We start from the raw sequence: 16,835 nt of genomic DNA on the forward strand, positions 1-16,835 counted from the left end.
GGAGGAGGAAGGAGTGTGATTGCAGGAAGAAAGAGGAATAAGAAAAGAGAATATAAAAATAAGAATAGATTAAGAAGAAGAGGAGGAGGAGGAGGTGTAGTTGAAGGAGGAAAGAAGACGAACAAGAAAAAAAGAGAATTGAGAAGTAAGAACAGAATGAGAAGGAAGATCTGGAACAGTCGAAAACTTAAATTGTAATATATTTGACTTCTTGGAAGAGTGAATGGAAGATAAAAAATAATAACAATAATTAAGAGGAGTAGAATAATAAAGACAATAAAAAATACAACTAATGAGGAGAAGAAGAGAATGAGAAGAAACAGAAAACAAGAGGTATGGAAGGCTACAGGGCGAGGGGGAGGGGGTAGGGGGAGGTGGAGAAGGATGAGGAGGGCATTCTTGCCCCTCTACCCCTCCCCATCTGGAGAAGGGGAAGGGGGAGGGGATCTATTCAGGGTACCCCTCTACCCTTCCTCATCTTATAGGAGGATGGGAGCCATTCTTGGTACCCCCGTACCCTTCTACCCCATCTGGGGGTGTGGAACGGGGGAGGGGATCCATTCAGGGTACCCCTCTAACCCTCTACCCCATCTAGGGGGTGGGGAAGAGGGAGGGGAGCCGTTCCTGGTAACCCCTCCACCCGCCGCCCCATCTGAACTTTTAAAACCAACCACAAATTTTCATGTCAACTGTACACCGAGACTCGGGAGGATGTTGGGGAGTTTTTTTTTCCATTCGCTCCTTCGAATCCTTCAAAAATTCGGAGAGGGAGGGAGGATTAATTCGAGGGCCCTCAGACAACGGCCCTTTTTCTCCTGTCTACCTTTTCGTAATTACTACAGCCAGTTTTCTTGGGGCAGGTTATCTGTTTATCTGTCTATTCACCTATTTATCTATCTATCTATCTACATGCACGGCAATGCTGAAGCTTATATATATATATATATATATATATATATATATATATATATATATATATATATATATATATATATATATATATCTATATATATATATATATATATATATATATATATATATATATATATATATATATATATATATATATATATATATATATATATATGTATGTGTGTAGAACATACCTAATGAATGTGCATTTACTTTTCAGCGCACTGTTATTTGTATAATACTGCTCGAAATATATTATGTGCTTTATCACCGTTATTATTATTCATTAACTTTTGTCAAATCCACCGCTATCATTAATCTCATACAGGGTATGCGCTGCAACTTTTATTATTAATTTTTAATATCATTATTATCAATATCATTTTCACTTTAAAAATGTCTCCTTGGTATGATACATTCTGACCCCGAGCTGAAGTGAAGTTGATTATTATTTAGACATGATCAATCAATCAGTCGATCAATTAATCAACCATCCTCACTGCTAACTTAAGGAATAACTGTAGCCACACCTTTAAGAAACTTAGTTTTGTATAAGTTATTTTGTATAAGTTATCTAAGTTTAAACTCTAAATACAATACTAAGTGGCTTTATCGATTTAACTTGTAATTCCTATTTCCATTTTACTTTTAGATACGGTTCTTCACAGTCAGTCTCTCTCTCTCTCTCTCTCTCTCTGAATCATCTGTTTATTTTATTGATTTTGTTATTTCCTATCTTCACTTCATTTTCCGATATGATTCTCCAAATCTCTCTCTCTCTCTCTCTCTCAATGACTCACCTCTTTCTTTACAGATATAGTTATTATCAATACACATTTTATAAGGTTCTCCAAACATCTCTCTCTCTCTCTCTCTCTCTCAATGAATCACCTCTTTCTTTACAGATATAGTTATTGTCAATACACTTTTTATAAGGTTCTCCAAACATATCTCTCTCTCTCTCTCTCTCTCTCTCTCTCTCTCTCTCTCTCTCTGAATCAGCTGTTGGTCTACTGACTCAATTAGTTCCTATCTTCAATACTTTTTTGATACGGGTTTCCAAATCTCTCTCTCTCTGAATCATCTGTTTATTTTACTGACTTTGTTATTTCGTATCTTTATTTCATTTTTTTGATATGTTTCTCCAAATCTCTCTCTCTCTCTCTCTCTCTCTCTCTCTCTCTCTCAATCAGCTCTTACTTCACACATTTAGTTATTATCAATACACTTTTTATAAGGTTCTCAAAACATCTCTCTCTCTCTCTCTCTCTCTGAATCAGCTGTTGCTCTACTGATTCAATTAGTTCCTATCTTCAAAACAATTTTCGATACGGTTTTCCTAATATCTCTCTCTCTCTCTCTCTCTCTCTCTCTCTCTGAATCAGCTGTTGCTCTACCGATTCAATTACTTCCTATCTTCAATACTATTTTGATACGGTTTTCCAAATATCTCTCTCTCTCTCTCTCTCAGAATCAGCTGTTAGTTCAGTAAATTCCGAGAGTTAAGACGCCGCGGACACTCTTCGCAAGAGCCAACACTTTCGGTAATTTATGAAACGGAACGTTGACCGAAGCTTTCCAATAAAGCCTCTAAAATTCAATTTCAATTTCAAACGGAGAAATGTTGGCACCTCTCTCTCTCTCTCTCTCTCTCTTTGAATTAGCTGTTTACTTTAAAGAAACTCAGAAAAAAATGATTTTACTGATTTGGTCATTTCCTATCTTCACTGAATTATTTGACACGGTTGTCCAAGTCTCTCTCTCTCTCTCTCTCTCTCTCTCTCTCTCTCTCTCTCTCTCTCTCTCAATCAGCTGTTACTTCTTAGGAGCTCAGCACTAATTGACTTTATCGATTTGATTATTTCCTAACTCCATTACACTATTTGAGACGGTTCTCCATAATCTCTCTCTCTCTCTCTCTCTCTCTCTCTCTCTCTCTCTCTCTCTCTCTCTCTCTCTCACTGAATCAGCTGTTACTTCTCAGAAGTTCAGTACTAAATGACTTTAATGGTTTAGGTATTTCATATCTTTATTACGTAAGTTGATATGGTTCTCCAAATTTCTCTCTCTCTCTTTCTGGGTCAGCTATTAGTTTATTGATTTAATTATTTCCCATCTTCATTACTGTTTTGATCCGGTTCTCCAAATTACTCTCTCTCTCTCTCTCTTTCTTTCTGAACCAGCTGTTACATTGTTGCATGAGTTATTTCCAATCTTCATTATTTTTCTGATCAGGTTCGCCAAATTTTCTCTCTCTCTCTCTCTCTCTCTCTCTCTCTCTCTCTCTCTCTCTCTCTCTCTCTCTCTCTCTCTCCGATTCAGCTATTGCTTGACTGATTTTGTTATTTCCAACTTCATTACATTTTTTGATAAGGTTCTCCAAATCTCTCTCTTTCTCTCTCTCTCTCTCCCTCCGAATCAGCTATTACTTAACCGATTTTGTTATTTCCTACCTCCATTACATTTTTTGATGCAGTTCTCCAAATCTCTCTCTCTCTCTCTCTCTCTCTCCCTCCGAATCAGCTATTGCTTGACTGATTTTGTTATTTCCAACTTCATTACATTTTTTGATAAGGATCTCCAAATTTCTCTCTCTCTCTCTCTCTCTCTCTCTCTCTCTCCTCCTTCCGAATCAGCTATTGCCTGACTGATTTTGTTATTTCCAACTTCATTACATATCTGATACGGATCTCCAAATTTTTCTCTCTGTCTCTGTAAATCAACTATTGCTCGACTGATTTTGTTATTTCCTACCTTTATTACATTTTTTTATACGGTTCTCCAAATTTCTCCCTCTCTCTCTCTCTCTGAATCATCTGTTACTTTACTGCATGAGTTATTTCCTATCTTCGTTACTTTTTTTATACGATTCTCCAAATCTCTCTCTCTCTCTCTCCGAATCAGCTATTGCTTGACTGATTTTGTTATTTCCTACCTTCATTACATTTTTTGATAAGGTTCTCCAAATCTCTCTCTCTCTCTCTCTCTCTCTCTCTCCTTTTTCTCTTTGTTGCGCGACCAGAGAGAGGTGATTCTCTCGAGCCGAAAGAGTTTAAACATTTCAAAACATTCATTTGCGAGGTCTCATTTTTCATAGATCAAAAACGAACTGCGTCCACTGTTGTTTTTTTTTTTTTCTTTTTTTGGGGGTCCTCTCTCGCTCACTCTCTCTTTCCCTCCCCGGCTCCGAGGGGAATTCTAGACTCGTCCTCCTCGCTGTCCAAAACGAGAACCCCTTTGAAAACTGACGACACTCCTTTTGTTGGGAATCTATCTCAATTTATGGCGCCATTAATGTAAGTGAGCTTCGCGTTCTCAAAAGAACTCGGGCGGGAGCGAATTACCGGCCGAACTGGGCGAGGAATCCGATGTGTATAATGTCAGTGAATTTTCCCGATTCCTCCGTCTATTTTTCTACACTTTCTCCTTTCTCTCTCTCTCTCTTTCTCTTTTTTTTATGGACATCCGATGCAAGAGGCCACGGACAAAGGAAAGGCCAGCCTTCCTCACCTCCCCCCTCGCCCCCTCCCCCCTGTAAAACTATTCCTTCCCACACAGTTTTATCTTGTTGACAAAATGAAGTAATCGTAGGTGTTGGCTGACCATATATCAAAGGGTGGAATGTGGTAATGGTTGTGGAGAGAAGTGTCGGCCACCACGCGGCATGTGAGGCACTCGGAAAAAGGGGGGGAAGGGGAGAAAGATGTGGTGGATGTGGCGTGGAGGGGAGAAGGGGAAACAAAAGGAGAGAGAGAGAGAGAGAGAGAGAGAGAGAGAGAGAGAGGAACGGGGTGTGTAGAAGAGATTATTTTTTCTGGTAAGAGGAGGAAGGAAGGGTAGGGCATGTTGGGGAAGGGAAGGGGAAGGGGGGGGGGTAGGGAGGAAGTTGGTGCCATGGAGGACAGACACCACAGCACCTGTCACCAAGTGTTACTAACTTTTAAGTTTATCTTTATTTTCCTTTCGGTCTTTCTAACATTTTTTTTTTTTTTTTGGTGCGTTCTGTCCTACGTTCTTTTTTTTTCTTTCATCTAAAATTACAGAGATTCCTCTGATATGTCTCACTGTGATACTGCTCTACGAAGGAGGCATTAAATTAGGATGAAACACCCTGAAGATGAACAACACTTGTATTATTTATCATTATTATTTCGGTAGTTGAAACCTATTCACATGGAACAAGCACACCACAGTGGCCATTGACTTGGAATTCAAGCTTCCAAAGAATGTCGGCTTCAACCTCCCACCGCAGACCCCACACTGCAGCAGTGACTGATCGTGATACAGAGCCAGTTAATTTTTTTCATAGTCTTGGGGGAGGCGCGAACTCGCGACATCTGAGCGGCATGTCACGACACTAGCGACCATACCAGCGGACCAGTATAACAGTAAGGATATTTTACCCTTTTAACCAGCGCCTTAAAAGTGACTTACGTCTGGTTTGGGTCAAATAAATAAATTGCAAATGAATCAAATGTAACACCATGAAACCGACCTAAAGCTCTTCGCTTTAATAATCATCTCTCCTTCCCTTGTATTTTTTATTTTAAATAATTTTTGTATATTATCAAATTGAGAACCCTGAATAACTGGCCTTATCCTTAACTAATTTTACCATATAACTGCCTTATCTAATTAAAATCTAGGACGCATCTTTTTATCAAGTTTAAGAAACCTACAAACTAAATGATAACCTTAAATGGGGTAGCCTGAAGAACTGAACTGAATATATAATTTCAGCCAAAGACCAAGCACTGGGACCCATGAGGTCATTCAGCGCTGAAACGGAAATTGAGAGTAAAAGGTTTGAAAGGGGTAACGGGAGGAAAACCTCGCAGCTGCACTATGAATCAATTGTTAAGAGAGGGTGGAAAGCAAGATGGTAGGAAGAGAATATGAAAGGAGGTAAAGTAAAAGGAACGAAAGGGGTTGCAGCTAGGGGCCGAAGGCAGGCTGCAAAGAACCTTAAGTAATGCCTACAGTGCACCGCATGAGGTGCACTGACGGCACTATCCCCCCTACGGAGATTAGCCTGAAGAACTACATTATGGCCTACACAGGAATGCTTCAAAATTAAACATATAAATGGAAATGAGACGAAGATGACGAGTTCACTATCGATCTTTACGTAACGGAAAAAGGCCAGTTCATGTTAAGGGAAGGCCAGAGGAGGCTAATTACAGGACGGGTAAAATAATGTTGCAAACAACAAGTATCGGTAATGCAGATGGACACAGCATTGACTGACTATCGAAAGTAAACATTGCTCATCTGCGTCCTTTGTTTTATAAAAAGCCATTCATTTTTCATGTGAAGTGCCTTTGCTATCCGTGTAGACACCCCGGGATTATGTATGTAATCAACGGATAGGTTTCCTGAAAGCAAATGGGTGTTACAGACTAATGCACCCATAAACAAAGCCACTCCAACATCTTCTAAAAACATAACGGGCACCTCACACGTCTCGAACTGTCGACCTAACCGCTCAGTTCTCCTCGCTGCTGGGAGAAAGGGAGCTGGGGATTTGGTATGATACATGTACACATTCGCTACCGGGGTCTGAGCGATGTCAGGCAGGGCAGCCGATCGAGGCTACGGCCTACCCCAACGCCAAGTCCTTCAAAAGAGGGCATCGCACGTTAAAACGAAGAAGATTCAAATGAGGTGCTTCATTCTTGAACCTAGTTAATATTATTTTTCTAAATTTTCTTGTGACTACAAATAAAAAAAGGACAAAATAAAGGCCTAACTGAAATCACAGCAAAGTTTTTGCATATTTACATGAGCTTGTAAGATTAGCAAAATGAATGGTGTAAGTTATAATCTGTGTCATAAATACCACTTATTCCTCAGAGGACCTCCTGGTCTTTTTGAAAAAGGGAAAAGTGTTCAGTATTACCACTGATAGTGCATAGACCCCGTACGTTTGTAAGTCTATGTTCGCATGTAACTAAAACACTAATATATACTGAGCTATAAAAGAAAATACAAATAATGGTGGTTTCGTCAGCTGCTGTCAGGAATTTAGGCTTTGAGACAAAGTGAATGTTTATCATAATTACAATAATTTCACTGCACCAGCAGACTGATACACGACCATCCGGGATGAGGCAACAGTTAATGTCACTTTCCTTCGTTACATCTAATGAAATAAGGAGCCAAGTGACACATAATGGCGATTTTCCCCTTAAAGGCTGATGAAAAATGAACCTTACAGGCTGATGAAAAATGAACCATTTAGCAATTAATGGTCCCTTCCTGGAAAAATCTGATGAAACAAGGAGCCATTTGAGTGTCATGACGTTTTCCCTCTTAAAGCTCATGAACTAAGGAACAATTTAACAGTTGATTGCATTTTCCTTCCTAAAATTTTATGAAATTAGACGCCATTTGACAGTTAATGGCTTTTTCGAACAAAAAGTCTGATGAAACAGGAACCATTTTTTTTACTCTTAAAATCTGATGAAATTAAAAGTAATTTGATAGCTAATTGTATTTTCCTTCATAAGATCTCGTGAAATTAGAAGCAACTTGACAGTTCAATACATGTTTCTTCTTAAAATCTGATGAAATTTTAATCCATTCGGCAGTTAATTGCGTTTTCTTTCTTAAAATATGATGAAATTTGACAATTAATTCGACAATGAATTGTTTTTTTTTCTTAAAATCTGATGAAGTTTGACAGTTAATTCGACAATGAATTACTTTTTCTTTCTTAAAATCTGATGAAATTTGACAGTTACTTCGACAATGAATTGCTGTTTCTTTCTTAAAATCTGATGAAATTTGACAATTAATTCGACAATTAATTGCTTTTTCTTTCTTAAAATCTGATGAAATTTGACAAATAATTGCTTTTTCTTTCTTAAAATCTGATGAAATATGACAATTAATTGCGTTTTCTTTTTTAAAACCTGATGAAAATTGACAACTAATTACTTTGTCCTTAAAATCTGATGAAATTTGACAATTAATTCGACAATTAATTGCCTTTTCCTTCTTAAAATCTGATGAAATTTGACAATTAATTCGACAATTAATTGCCTTTTCCTTCTTAAAATCTGATGAAATTTGACAAATAATTGCCTTTTCTTTCTTAAAATCTGATGAATTAAGGAGCTAACCGACCATATATGACATTTTCCCATAAAACAACCCAGTGAAATAAAGAACTAAAAGACAACCAGTGACATTTTTCATTAAAAAATCTGATGAAATAAGGAGCCAACTGACATTTCTATGTGAGAGAGAGAGAGAGAGAGAGAGAGAGAGAGAGAGAGAGAGAGAGAGAGAGAGAGCCCCCTCCATCCCTCCTCTTCGAAACACTAGCTCGGCAGGCCGAGCGTTCCTAATTCTTTTGGCAGTTTAATCACCAGTTGGTCCACTATGCTATTTCACACTTGGGCACCGCAGTTAATATTTTTGATACTTTGTCGACGTGTCTCTCATCGTATTAGGGGTCGCTGGAAGACCATCGGCTGGAACCGACATGACAGCTCCAATACGACGTCATTAGACGACGCCGATGGAACCTGTCTGGAAATGATATTGTCGATTGCCTACGAAGGGAGCGTCGCGCCACCTTCATTACCATTTTCATTACTACTTGATTTTATAATTAATTTTATTGCCATTATTATTATTATTATTATTATTATTATTATTATTATTATTATTCAGAAGATGAACCCTCTTCATATGGAACAAACCCACAGGAGCCACCGATTTGAAATTCAAGCTTCCAAACAATATGGTGCTCATTAGAAAGAGTAACACACGGTAATTGGAAATATAGAAATAAGAGATCACTCATTAAAAAAGAAAAATTTAATTAACAAGTTAATAAATAAATAGATAAAAACGTAAGTAAATTATCATTAATATTATTATTATTATTATTATTCAGAAGATGAACCCTATTCATATGGAACAAGCCGACAGGGGCCACAGACTTGAAATTCAAGCTTCCAAAGAATATTATGGTGTTCATTAGAAAGAAGTAACAGAAGGTAATGGGAAATAGAGAAAGAAACGATCACTTATTAAAAAAGGGAAAAAAATAAAAAAATAACAATAGATAAAAATGTGAATAAAATATTATTATTATTATTATTATTATTATTAATATTATTATTATTATTATATTATTATTATTATTCAGAAGATGAACCCTATTCATATGGAACAAGCCCACAGGGGCCACTGATTTGAAATTCAAGCTTCCAAACAATATGGTGCTCTCATTACAAAGAAGTAACAGAAGTGGGAAACAAATAAATGAGATCACCCATTAAAAAAGAAAAATTTAATTAACGAGTTAATAAATAAATATATAAAAACGTTAGTAAATTATTATTATTATTATTCTTATTATTCAGAAGATGAACCCTATTCATATGGAACAAGCCCACGGGGCCCACGGACCTGAAATTCAAGCTTCCAAAGAACATGGTGTTCATTAAAAAGAAGTAACAGATGGTAATAGGGAATACAGAAAGAGGAGATCGCTCATTATAAAAGAAAAAAATAGATTAACAAATTAAGTAATAAATAGATAAAAATGTACGTAAATTATTAAACTACCAGGAGAGTTGTATTAAGGTAGTAATGTACTGCATCTTCGCTCGAACTTTTGAAGTTCCAATTAAAATTATTGCCATCATATTCTTGAAAACACTGTTTACTTGGCTATTATGAAAAAAGTCACTGATACTACTAACACAAATTCTTCGCTTCTCTCTCTCTCTCTCTCTCTCTCTCTCTCGCTCGTTCTTTTGCTCGTGCTCAAGAAATATTCCAAGTAATATAACATGCAAAAAAAAAAAAAAAACCGCGAGTTTCGTATTTCCTATGGTCAGTCATTTCGAAACACATGTAAAACTTTCAGCACCTCTCTCTCTCTCTCTCTCTCTCTCTCTCTCTCTCTCTCTCGATGTAAATTCCATATACGCAAAAATAAAGAAAATAGCAGCCTCCGAGAAACGCACATTCATCATAACCTCAGCCTTGCAAGAATTACAACTTCCTATGACTGATCTTTTTTGTTCTCGCATAAGAGTTCGTAAATCAAAACCATCCTCTCCCTTTTTTTTTCTTTTGGTTTTCTTAGACTTTGATGGATTTATTATGAAAAGGGAGCCACCTACAACGGCTGTGACAACGAATAAAACCCCCGGGGGTTATCTAAAGCACCCCGGGGGAAACGAACGAACGAACGAACCGCCCGAGAGAAGAGCGAGCGCGTCTGTTAGGAATCAAACCGCCCAGCCAGCGGTGACGAAAAATGGGGCCTCCTGTCATCCTGACGGTGAAGGATGGGACGAGGCGTGGCTGGCGAGTTCCATCTACTCCTCTCCCATTTTTTTTCGGTGGTTGGTTGGTGGGGTCTATGGAGGTTATTGGGGTTGCCAATTTTGGGGGGGTTGAGACAGAGTGGTAGGGGGTGGTGTAGGAAGGGGGTATGGGGTTATTGGGGTTGCCATATTTTGGGGGGTGGGAGAAAAGGGTGGGGAGCTAGGGAAGGGGGTAAGAGGAAGGGGATGGAGGTTATTGGGAGGGGGTGCCATACATTGGGGGTGGAGGAGCAGAGGGGTAGGGGTGGTGGGTGAAGGGGGTATGGAGGTTATTGGAGGAGGGAGGTAATGTCATATTTTGGGGGTGGGGAAAAGGAGTAGGAATTGGTGGGGGAAGGATAGAGGTATGGGATATGGAGGTTATTGGAGGTTACCATATTTTGGGGTGGGTGAAGAGGGTAGGGAGTGGTGGGGGAAAAGGAAGGGGGATATGGAGCTATTGGGGAGGAGGGGTGTTGCCATATTTTGGGGTTGGAGAGAAAAAGGGTAGGGGTAGGTGGGGAAGGGGTAGAGAGGAGGGGGCTATGGAGTTTATTGGGGGTTGCCATATTTTGGGGTAGGGGAGAAGAGGTGTAGGGGTGGTGTGGAAGGGGCAGAGAGGAAGGGGAATATGGGATTACTGGGGAGGGGGTGTTACCATTTTTGGGAGGTGGGGGAAAAGGCGTAGGGGGTAGTGGGGTGGGGAGAAGGTGAAAGGTGAGGTGTTCCATTTTTTCACGGGGGGAGGGGGGTTAGACAGGAAGGAGAGCTATGGAGGTTATAAGGGGAGGGGGAATTGCCATTTTTAGGGTGAGAAGAAGAGGGGTAGGGGAGAGGCGGGATAGGGTTGGTGGGTGGGATGGGGGTGGTTGTTAAATTATTTTCATTCCTCTCTTTGTCGCTTTTGTCGTTATGTCTGTGGGAATTCCTTGGCCGTTTTAGGGCATGCTTGCTTTTAATTAGCTTTTTGTTTTTAATTTCTCGGGCTACTGCTTTCTATTTGCTGTTTCTTTACATCCATGATTTCATGAGTAGGTTTTTTTATATCTTGTTTGATCGGCTATTTTGGTCCGACGTTTTTACGTAAACGTGTTTTTAAATATTAGTTTTTTCCCTCATTTGTCATATTATCCGTCGCGTTTCCTTTGCTGTTTCTGCGTACGAATACTTTGAATTCGTCATTTGTACTCCACCTGTCTCTTCGTCTGTTTGTCGCATTTCCTTTGTTTCTGCATACGCCCACTTTGAAGTAATCATGTCTACTCCCATGTGTCGTTTCGTCTGTTTGTCGCATTCCCTTTGTTTCTATGCACGCCTACTCTAAGTTAACAATTTTCAACTCCACCTGCTGTTCATTAAGTTCCTCGCATTTCCCTTTCTTCTGTGTATGCCTGCTTTGAATTCATCATCTTCACTTCTACTTGTCGTTTCGTCAGTTTGTCACAGTTTCCTTAGTCGTTCCTACGTATGCCTGCTTTGAATTAATCATTTTTAATCCTACTGTCGCTTAGTCTGTTTGCTGGAGTTCCAGTGGTTTTGTGTAAACTGCTTTGAATTTGTTGCTGTTTACGCCTACTCTAAATTATTCATTTTTAATCCTACCTGTCGTTCCGAATGTGTTTTTTTTTGTGGGGGGGAGCATTATTTTTCATTAATCAGTGTCTAATCTATCTTCCTACGTTTAATCAGGTCTCTTATGGGATTCACACGCCATTCTGTTTTCCGAAAAACTGTAGCTGTGATCTTCACCCATTAAAGAGTCAAGCTTGGGACTTCTCAGGTCTCAGCTTCCACTGGAGAAACCACGTTTTTCTTACTTTCTCGTTCTTTCTGCCAAAACAATGCCATTAATCTGACTATCAGATATTTCAAGGAGGTTCAGTTATACAGTGAATAGTGGTATATTTTTTTACATTTTTTTTAATTTATTCATTTATTTGCTTGTTTTCTGCATTTTACCGTTATTTACCGAACATTCGACTAACTGACGCTGTCAAATTTTGAACGCGAATTCCTATTAAACGGACCAAGAAATGATAAAAATGTCCTATTATCTTTTAATGTTAGTCTCTGATTATATCTACACCAACGAAGGACAACCATTACCCCGCTAATAATAATAATAATAATAATAAAAAGAGTCAAAAGATAACGCACACAAGATATAAAAACAAAATAACAAAAACCGGTCCGATTATATACTTCAATAACCCATGAAATCTCACACCCGCCATCATCCGAAATTTGGACCAGCAAGGCCCAGCCAAAACAACGTGGGTCTTTGTCCTTATCTTCTCGCAATCTCCTGCAACGACTGTCCTACTGCCACAAGAAGAAGAAGAAGAAGAAGAAGAAGAAGAAGAAGAAGAAGAAGAAAGAAAGAAAGAAAGAAGAAGTTCCACGTTGTTGAAATTGCGTGAGATTCTTGCAAGAAGCGAAATCTTCTACCTCGCTCCCTCAGATTTGCGCTGGTGGCGCCCTCAGCCACCCGGACGGCCTTTTGAGAATTAATTTGTTTATCATAGTTACCCCCTGAGCCACTCACGGTTTGCTTGGCTTAGAGGGGGATTTAGAAGGCTCCTCTCTCGCAGTCCGGTCCATCCCTCCTCCCCCTCCTTCTCCTCCTCCTCCTACTTGTCCTTAGGGGAGGGGATAGAAAGGGGATGTAGGAAGGTTGGTGGAGGAGGGATCGGGAAAGGAAGAAAGTAAGAGAACTCGAAGCTGCATTGAAGTAAAAGAGATGAAAGGAGTTGAAGGAAGAGAAATGGAGAAGATATAGAGGAGGGGAATTAGAGAATCAGAGAACGACTAAATGACGAAATAAAAAAAAAGAGATAATAGGGGCAGCGATACAGTAAAGTGCATAAACTCCTGAGATGATTAATAGAAAAGGGACGGCTTATTGTATGTAAAAATTAAGAGGGAAAGTACTGTGGAAGAAACGGTTTCTTACAGAAAGGATCTAATGGAAATAAAAATCGAGTTTTCTGTACATCGTATAATCAGGGCCACCGAAAATAGATCTATCTTTCGGTGGTCTCGGTATAATGCTGTATGAGCCGCTGTCCATGAAACTTTAACCACGGCCCGGTGGTGGCCTGGCCTATTTCGTTGCCAGATGCGGGATTATGGCTAACTTTAACCTTGAATAAAATAAAAACTACTGAGGCTAGAGGGTTGCAATTTGGTATGATTGATGACTGGAGGGTGGATGATCAACATACCAATTTGCAGCCCTCTAGCTTTGGTAGATTTTAAGATCTGAGGGCTGACAAAAAAGTGCGGACAGAATAAAGTGCGGACGGGCAGACATAGCCGGTACAATAGTTTTCCCTCGCAGAAAATTAAAAAGGTTAAAAAGGAAAATAAAAATGAATTTCAGCGAAGGTGCAGAGGGGATGAAGTAACCTTTAAAAGAGTAAGATAGGAGACAGAAGCGATAAGGTGATATTTGCATATGTTGATAAATAAGCATAAAACATGTGCAATATATAACTGTTGTTTGTAGGACTTAAGTAAACCAGTAAACAAGCAGGTATTCATACTTTGTGCACACACATTTGCAATTTTTGGCAAACAAATGTAACTTTGATACTGAACTGATAAATGAATGTAGACAGTACGACTGATTGATAAGCATGAAAAAACAAGAAATTTGTAGAGAAATTGAACAGATAAAGTGAATGATAAATAAATGAAATGTATAGCAGTAAGGTTTACGTGCGATGAAATATTTGACTCTTCTTCGCAATGCAACTTATAATTGTTCTGTGCTGTAAAATATTCTAAAACAGTATGTCGTGAAATATACTTCTATTCCTTACAATAAAGTATTCTATTCTGTCGTAAAAAATATCCTGCTATTCCCTATCACGGTATTCCGTAAAATAATTTGTATTCTACACTGCAAAATATCCTGGTTTTCCGTGTTGTAAAATATCCTACTTTCCAATGCTGTATAACATCCTACTTTTCTATGCTGTGAAATATCCTACTTTTCTATACAGTAAAATATCCAAATTTTCTATGATGTAAAATATCCTACTTTTCTGATCTGTAAAATATCCTACTTTCCTGTGCTGTAAAATATCCTACTTTTCAATGCAGTGAAATATCCTACTTTTCTATAAAGTAAAATATCCAAACTTTCTATGATGTAAAATATCCTACTTTTCTGTGTTGTGAAATATCCTACTTTCCTATGCTGTAAAATATCCAAACTTTCTATGTTGTAAAATATCCTACTTTTCTATGCTGTAAAATATCCTACTTTTCTATGCTGTAAAATGTCCTACTTTTCTACTCTGTAATATATCCTACTTTTCTGTGATGTAAAATATCCTACTTCCTATGCTATGAAATATCCTACTTTTCATATGCTGGAAAATATCTCCCTTTTCTATGCTGTGAAATATCCTACTTTTCTATGCTGTGAAATATTCTACTTTCCTATGCTGTGAAATGTCCTACTTTCCTATGCGGTGAAATATCCTCCTTTTCTTTACAGTAAAATACCCAAACTTTCTATGATGTAAAAGATCCTACTTTTCTATGCTGTAAAATACTCTACTTTCCTATGCTGTAAAATGTCTTACTTCCCTATGCTGTAAAATGTCCTACTTTTCTTTTGCTGTAAAAGATCCTACAGCAAAAACAAGTACTACCAACTAATATACCGAAGAATCTTTTATTTTCATTATCCCTAAACAAAACGATGTTTAGAATTCAAGAAAGGAATTTTCATTCCAGATAAGGATCTTGGTTATTGGTGGGAATGGGTATGGGATGGGCAGAAGGTCTGGTGGGGATGGGGGGTGGGGGGAGTGTGGGAGGGAGAAGGCTAAGCTGAGATCACATATCCTTAGGGAATTCCTACACTCAGGTGGGATTCCGTGGAACCTCGTAGAGGATTATGTAAGATGGTGTTAATTTCAACATTTATAGCTTCTTTTAGGTAACTTGGCTCTCAAGGTGGATTAAAATATATTGTTCTAATGTATTTCTTAACAAGGGAGCGGAAAGAAATTTTTAAAAAATGATAAAAGCGGTAAAGAAATAATTATTTATTCTTTTATATGAAAAGAATCTTTGTTGTGGATTTCTCCCAAATACTTTCTTCGCTTCATCCTTAGCGATATACTGCTTTGTACGTGCAAACCTACACATGCACAAACACACACACACAGACACAGGTAGACACACAAACAAATATATATATATATATATATATATATATATATATATATATATATATATGTATGTATGTATGTATGTATGTATGTATGTATGTATGTATATATATAATGTGTGTGTGTTCGGTGTGCGCGCCTATGTGTACTAACAAAGATAGAGAGCTTCAAATTCAAGGAAGTATCCTGCTATTTTCTAGCTATCTAGAGAACTAATCTGGTAGAAAATGGCCACAGTAACTTAATGGAGAAATCCACAGTTCTTGAAAAAACCCAGCAAAGATTTACGAATCGCAATAAATTAGAGAAACAAACACGGGTCATAGACAACTTAGCTAACAGTGTTTTGCTTTCATTATTTTACGTTAAATCTTAGGCAATTAACAGCAAAGCTAATAATATTTTATGCTGTTTAGTCACTAATTATCTATAAATTCTGGATTCATAAGCTTTGGACAATTAGAAGTCGTAGAATCCTAAGCATTTTGATTAATGGTAATGATAGGAGAAAGTGTTAAAAAACTCTGGTTTCTGAATCTTTGAAACTGTCATAGTTTACATAATATTTTGCTTGGATAAAAGACTATGATTTTTTTACTTCAGTTATTACAGATTTCCAAGATTTTTATCAAGTTTGGGATCTCTTAAACCAAAACACACCATTTCGAACACTCAAATATGAAGAAAAAACACAGAAAAGTTGAGAAAATCGTGAGTTTTTCATTCATTAAAATTATCATAGTTCTCTAAGATTTTTAGTTTTCTGTAAAAGAAAACTATTGCGCCGGCTTTGTCTGTCCGTCCGCACTTTTTCTGTCCGCTCAGATCTTAAACTACCGAGGCTGGGGGCTGCAAATCGGTATGTTGATCATCAGCCTCCAATCATCAAACCACCAAATTGCAGCCTCTAGCTCAGTAGTTTAATTTACTTCCCCTAAGGTTAAAGTTAGCCATAGTCGTGCATCTGACAACGATATAGGACAGGCCACCACCGGGTCATGGTTAAAGTTTCAAGGGCCGCGGCTCATACAGCATTATAACGAGACCACCGAAAAATATACCTATTTTCAGTGGCCTTGATTATACGATGTACAGAAAACTCGACTGCGCCGAAGAAACTTCGGCGCATTTTTTTTACTTGTTGTTATTAAATTCGGTTTCTCTTAGAACAAAGCATACCATTTCGAACATCCCCAAACACGAAGGAAAAAGAAGGAACGTAAGACAAAACAAGAAGACGTCAGATCACTCCTGTCACCAACGCCTTCGAAATCAACAAATACCTTACTAGACATTTTTTGTTGTTCTCCGTCATGTGAAACCAAAGACACAGGAAATTCTACCTCGAAGAAGAAGAAGAAGAAGAAGAAGAAGAAGAAGAAGAAGAAGAAGGAAATTCTTA

The sequence above is a fragment of the Macrobrachium rosenbergii genome, chromosome 21 (assembly GCF_040412425.1).
Source record: "Macrobrachium rosenbergii isolate ZJJX-2024 chromosome 21, ASM4041242v1, whole genome shotgun sequence".
Lineage (NCBI taxonomy): Eukaryota > Metazoa > Arthropoda > Malacostraca > Decapoda > Palaemonidae > Macrobrachium > Macrobrachium rosenbergii.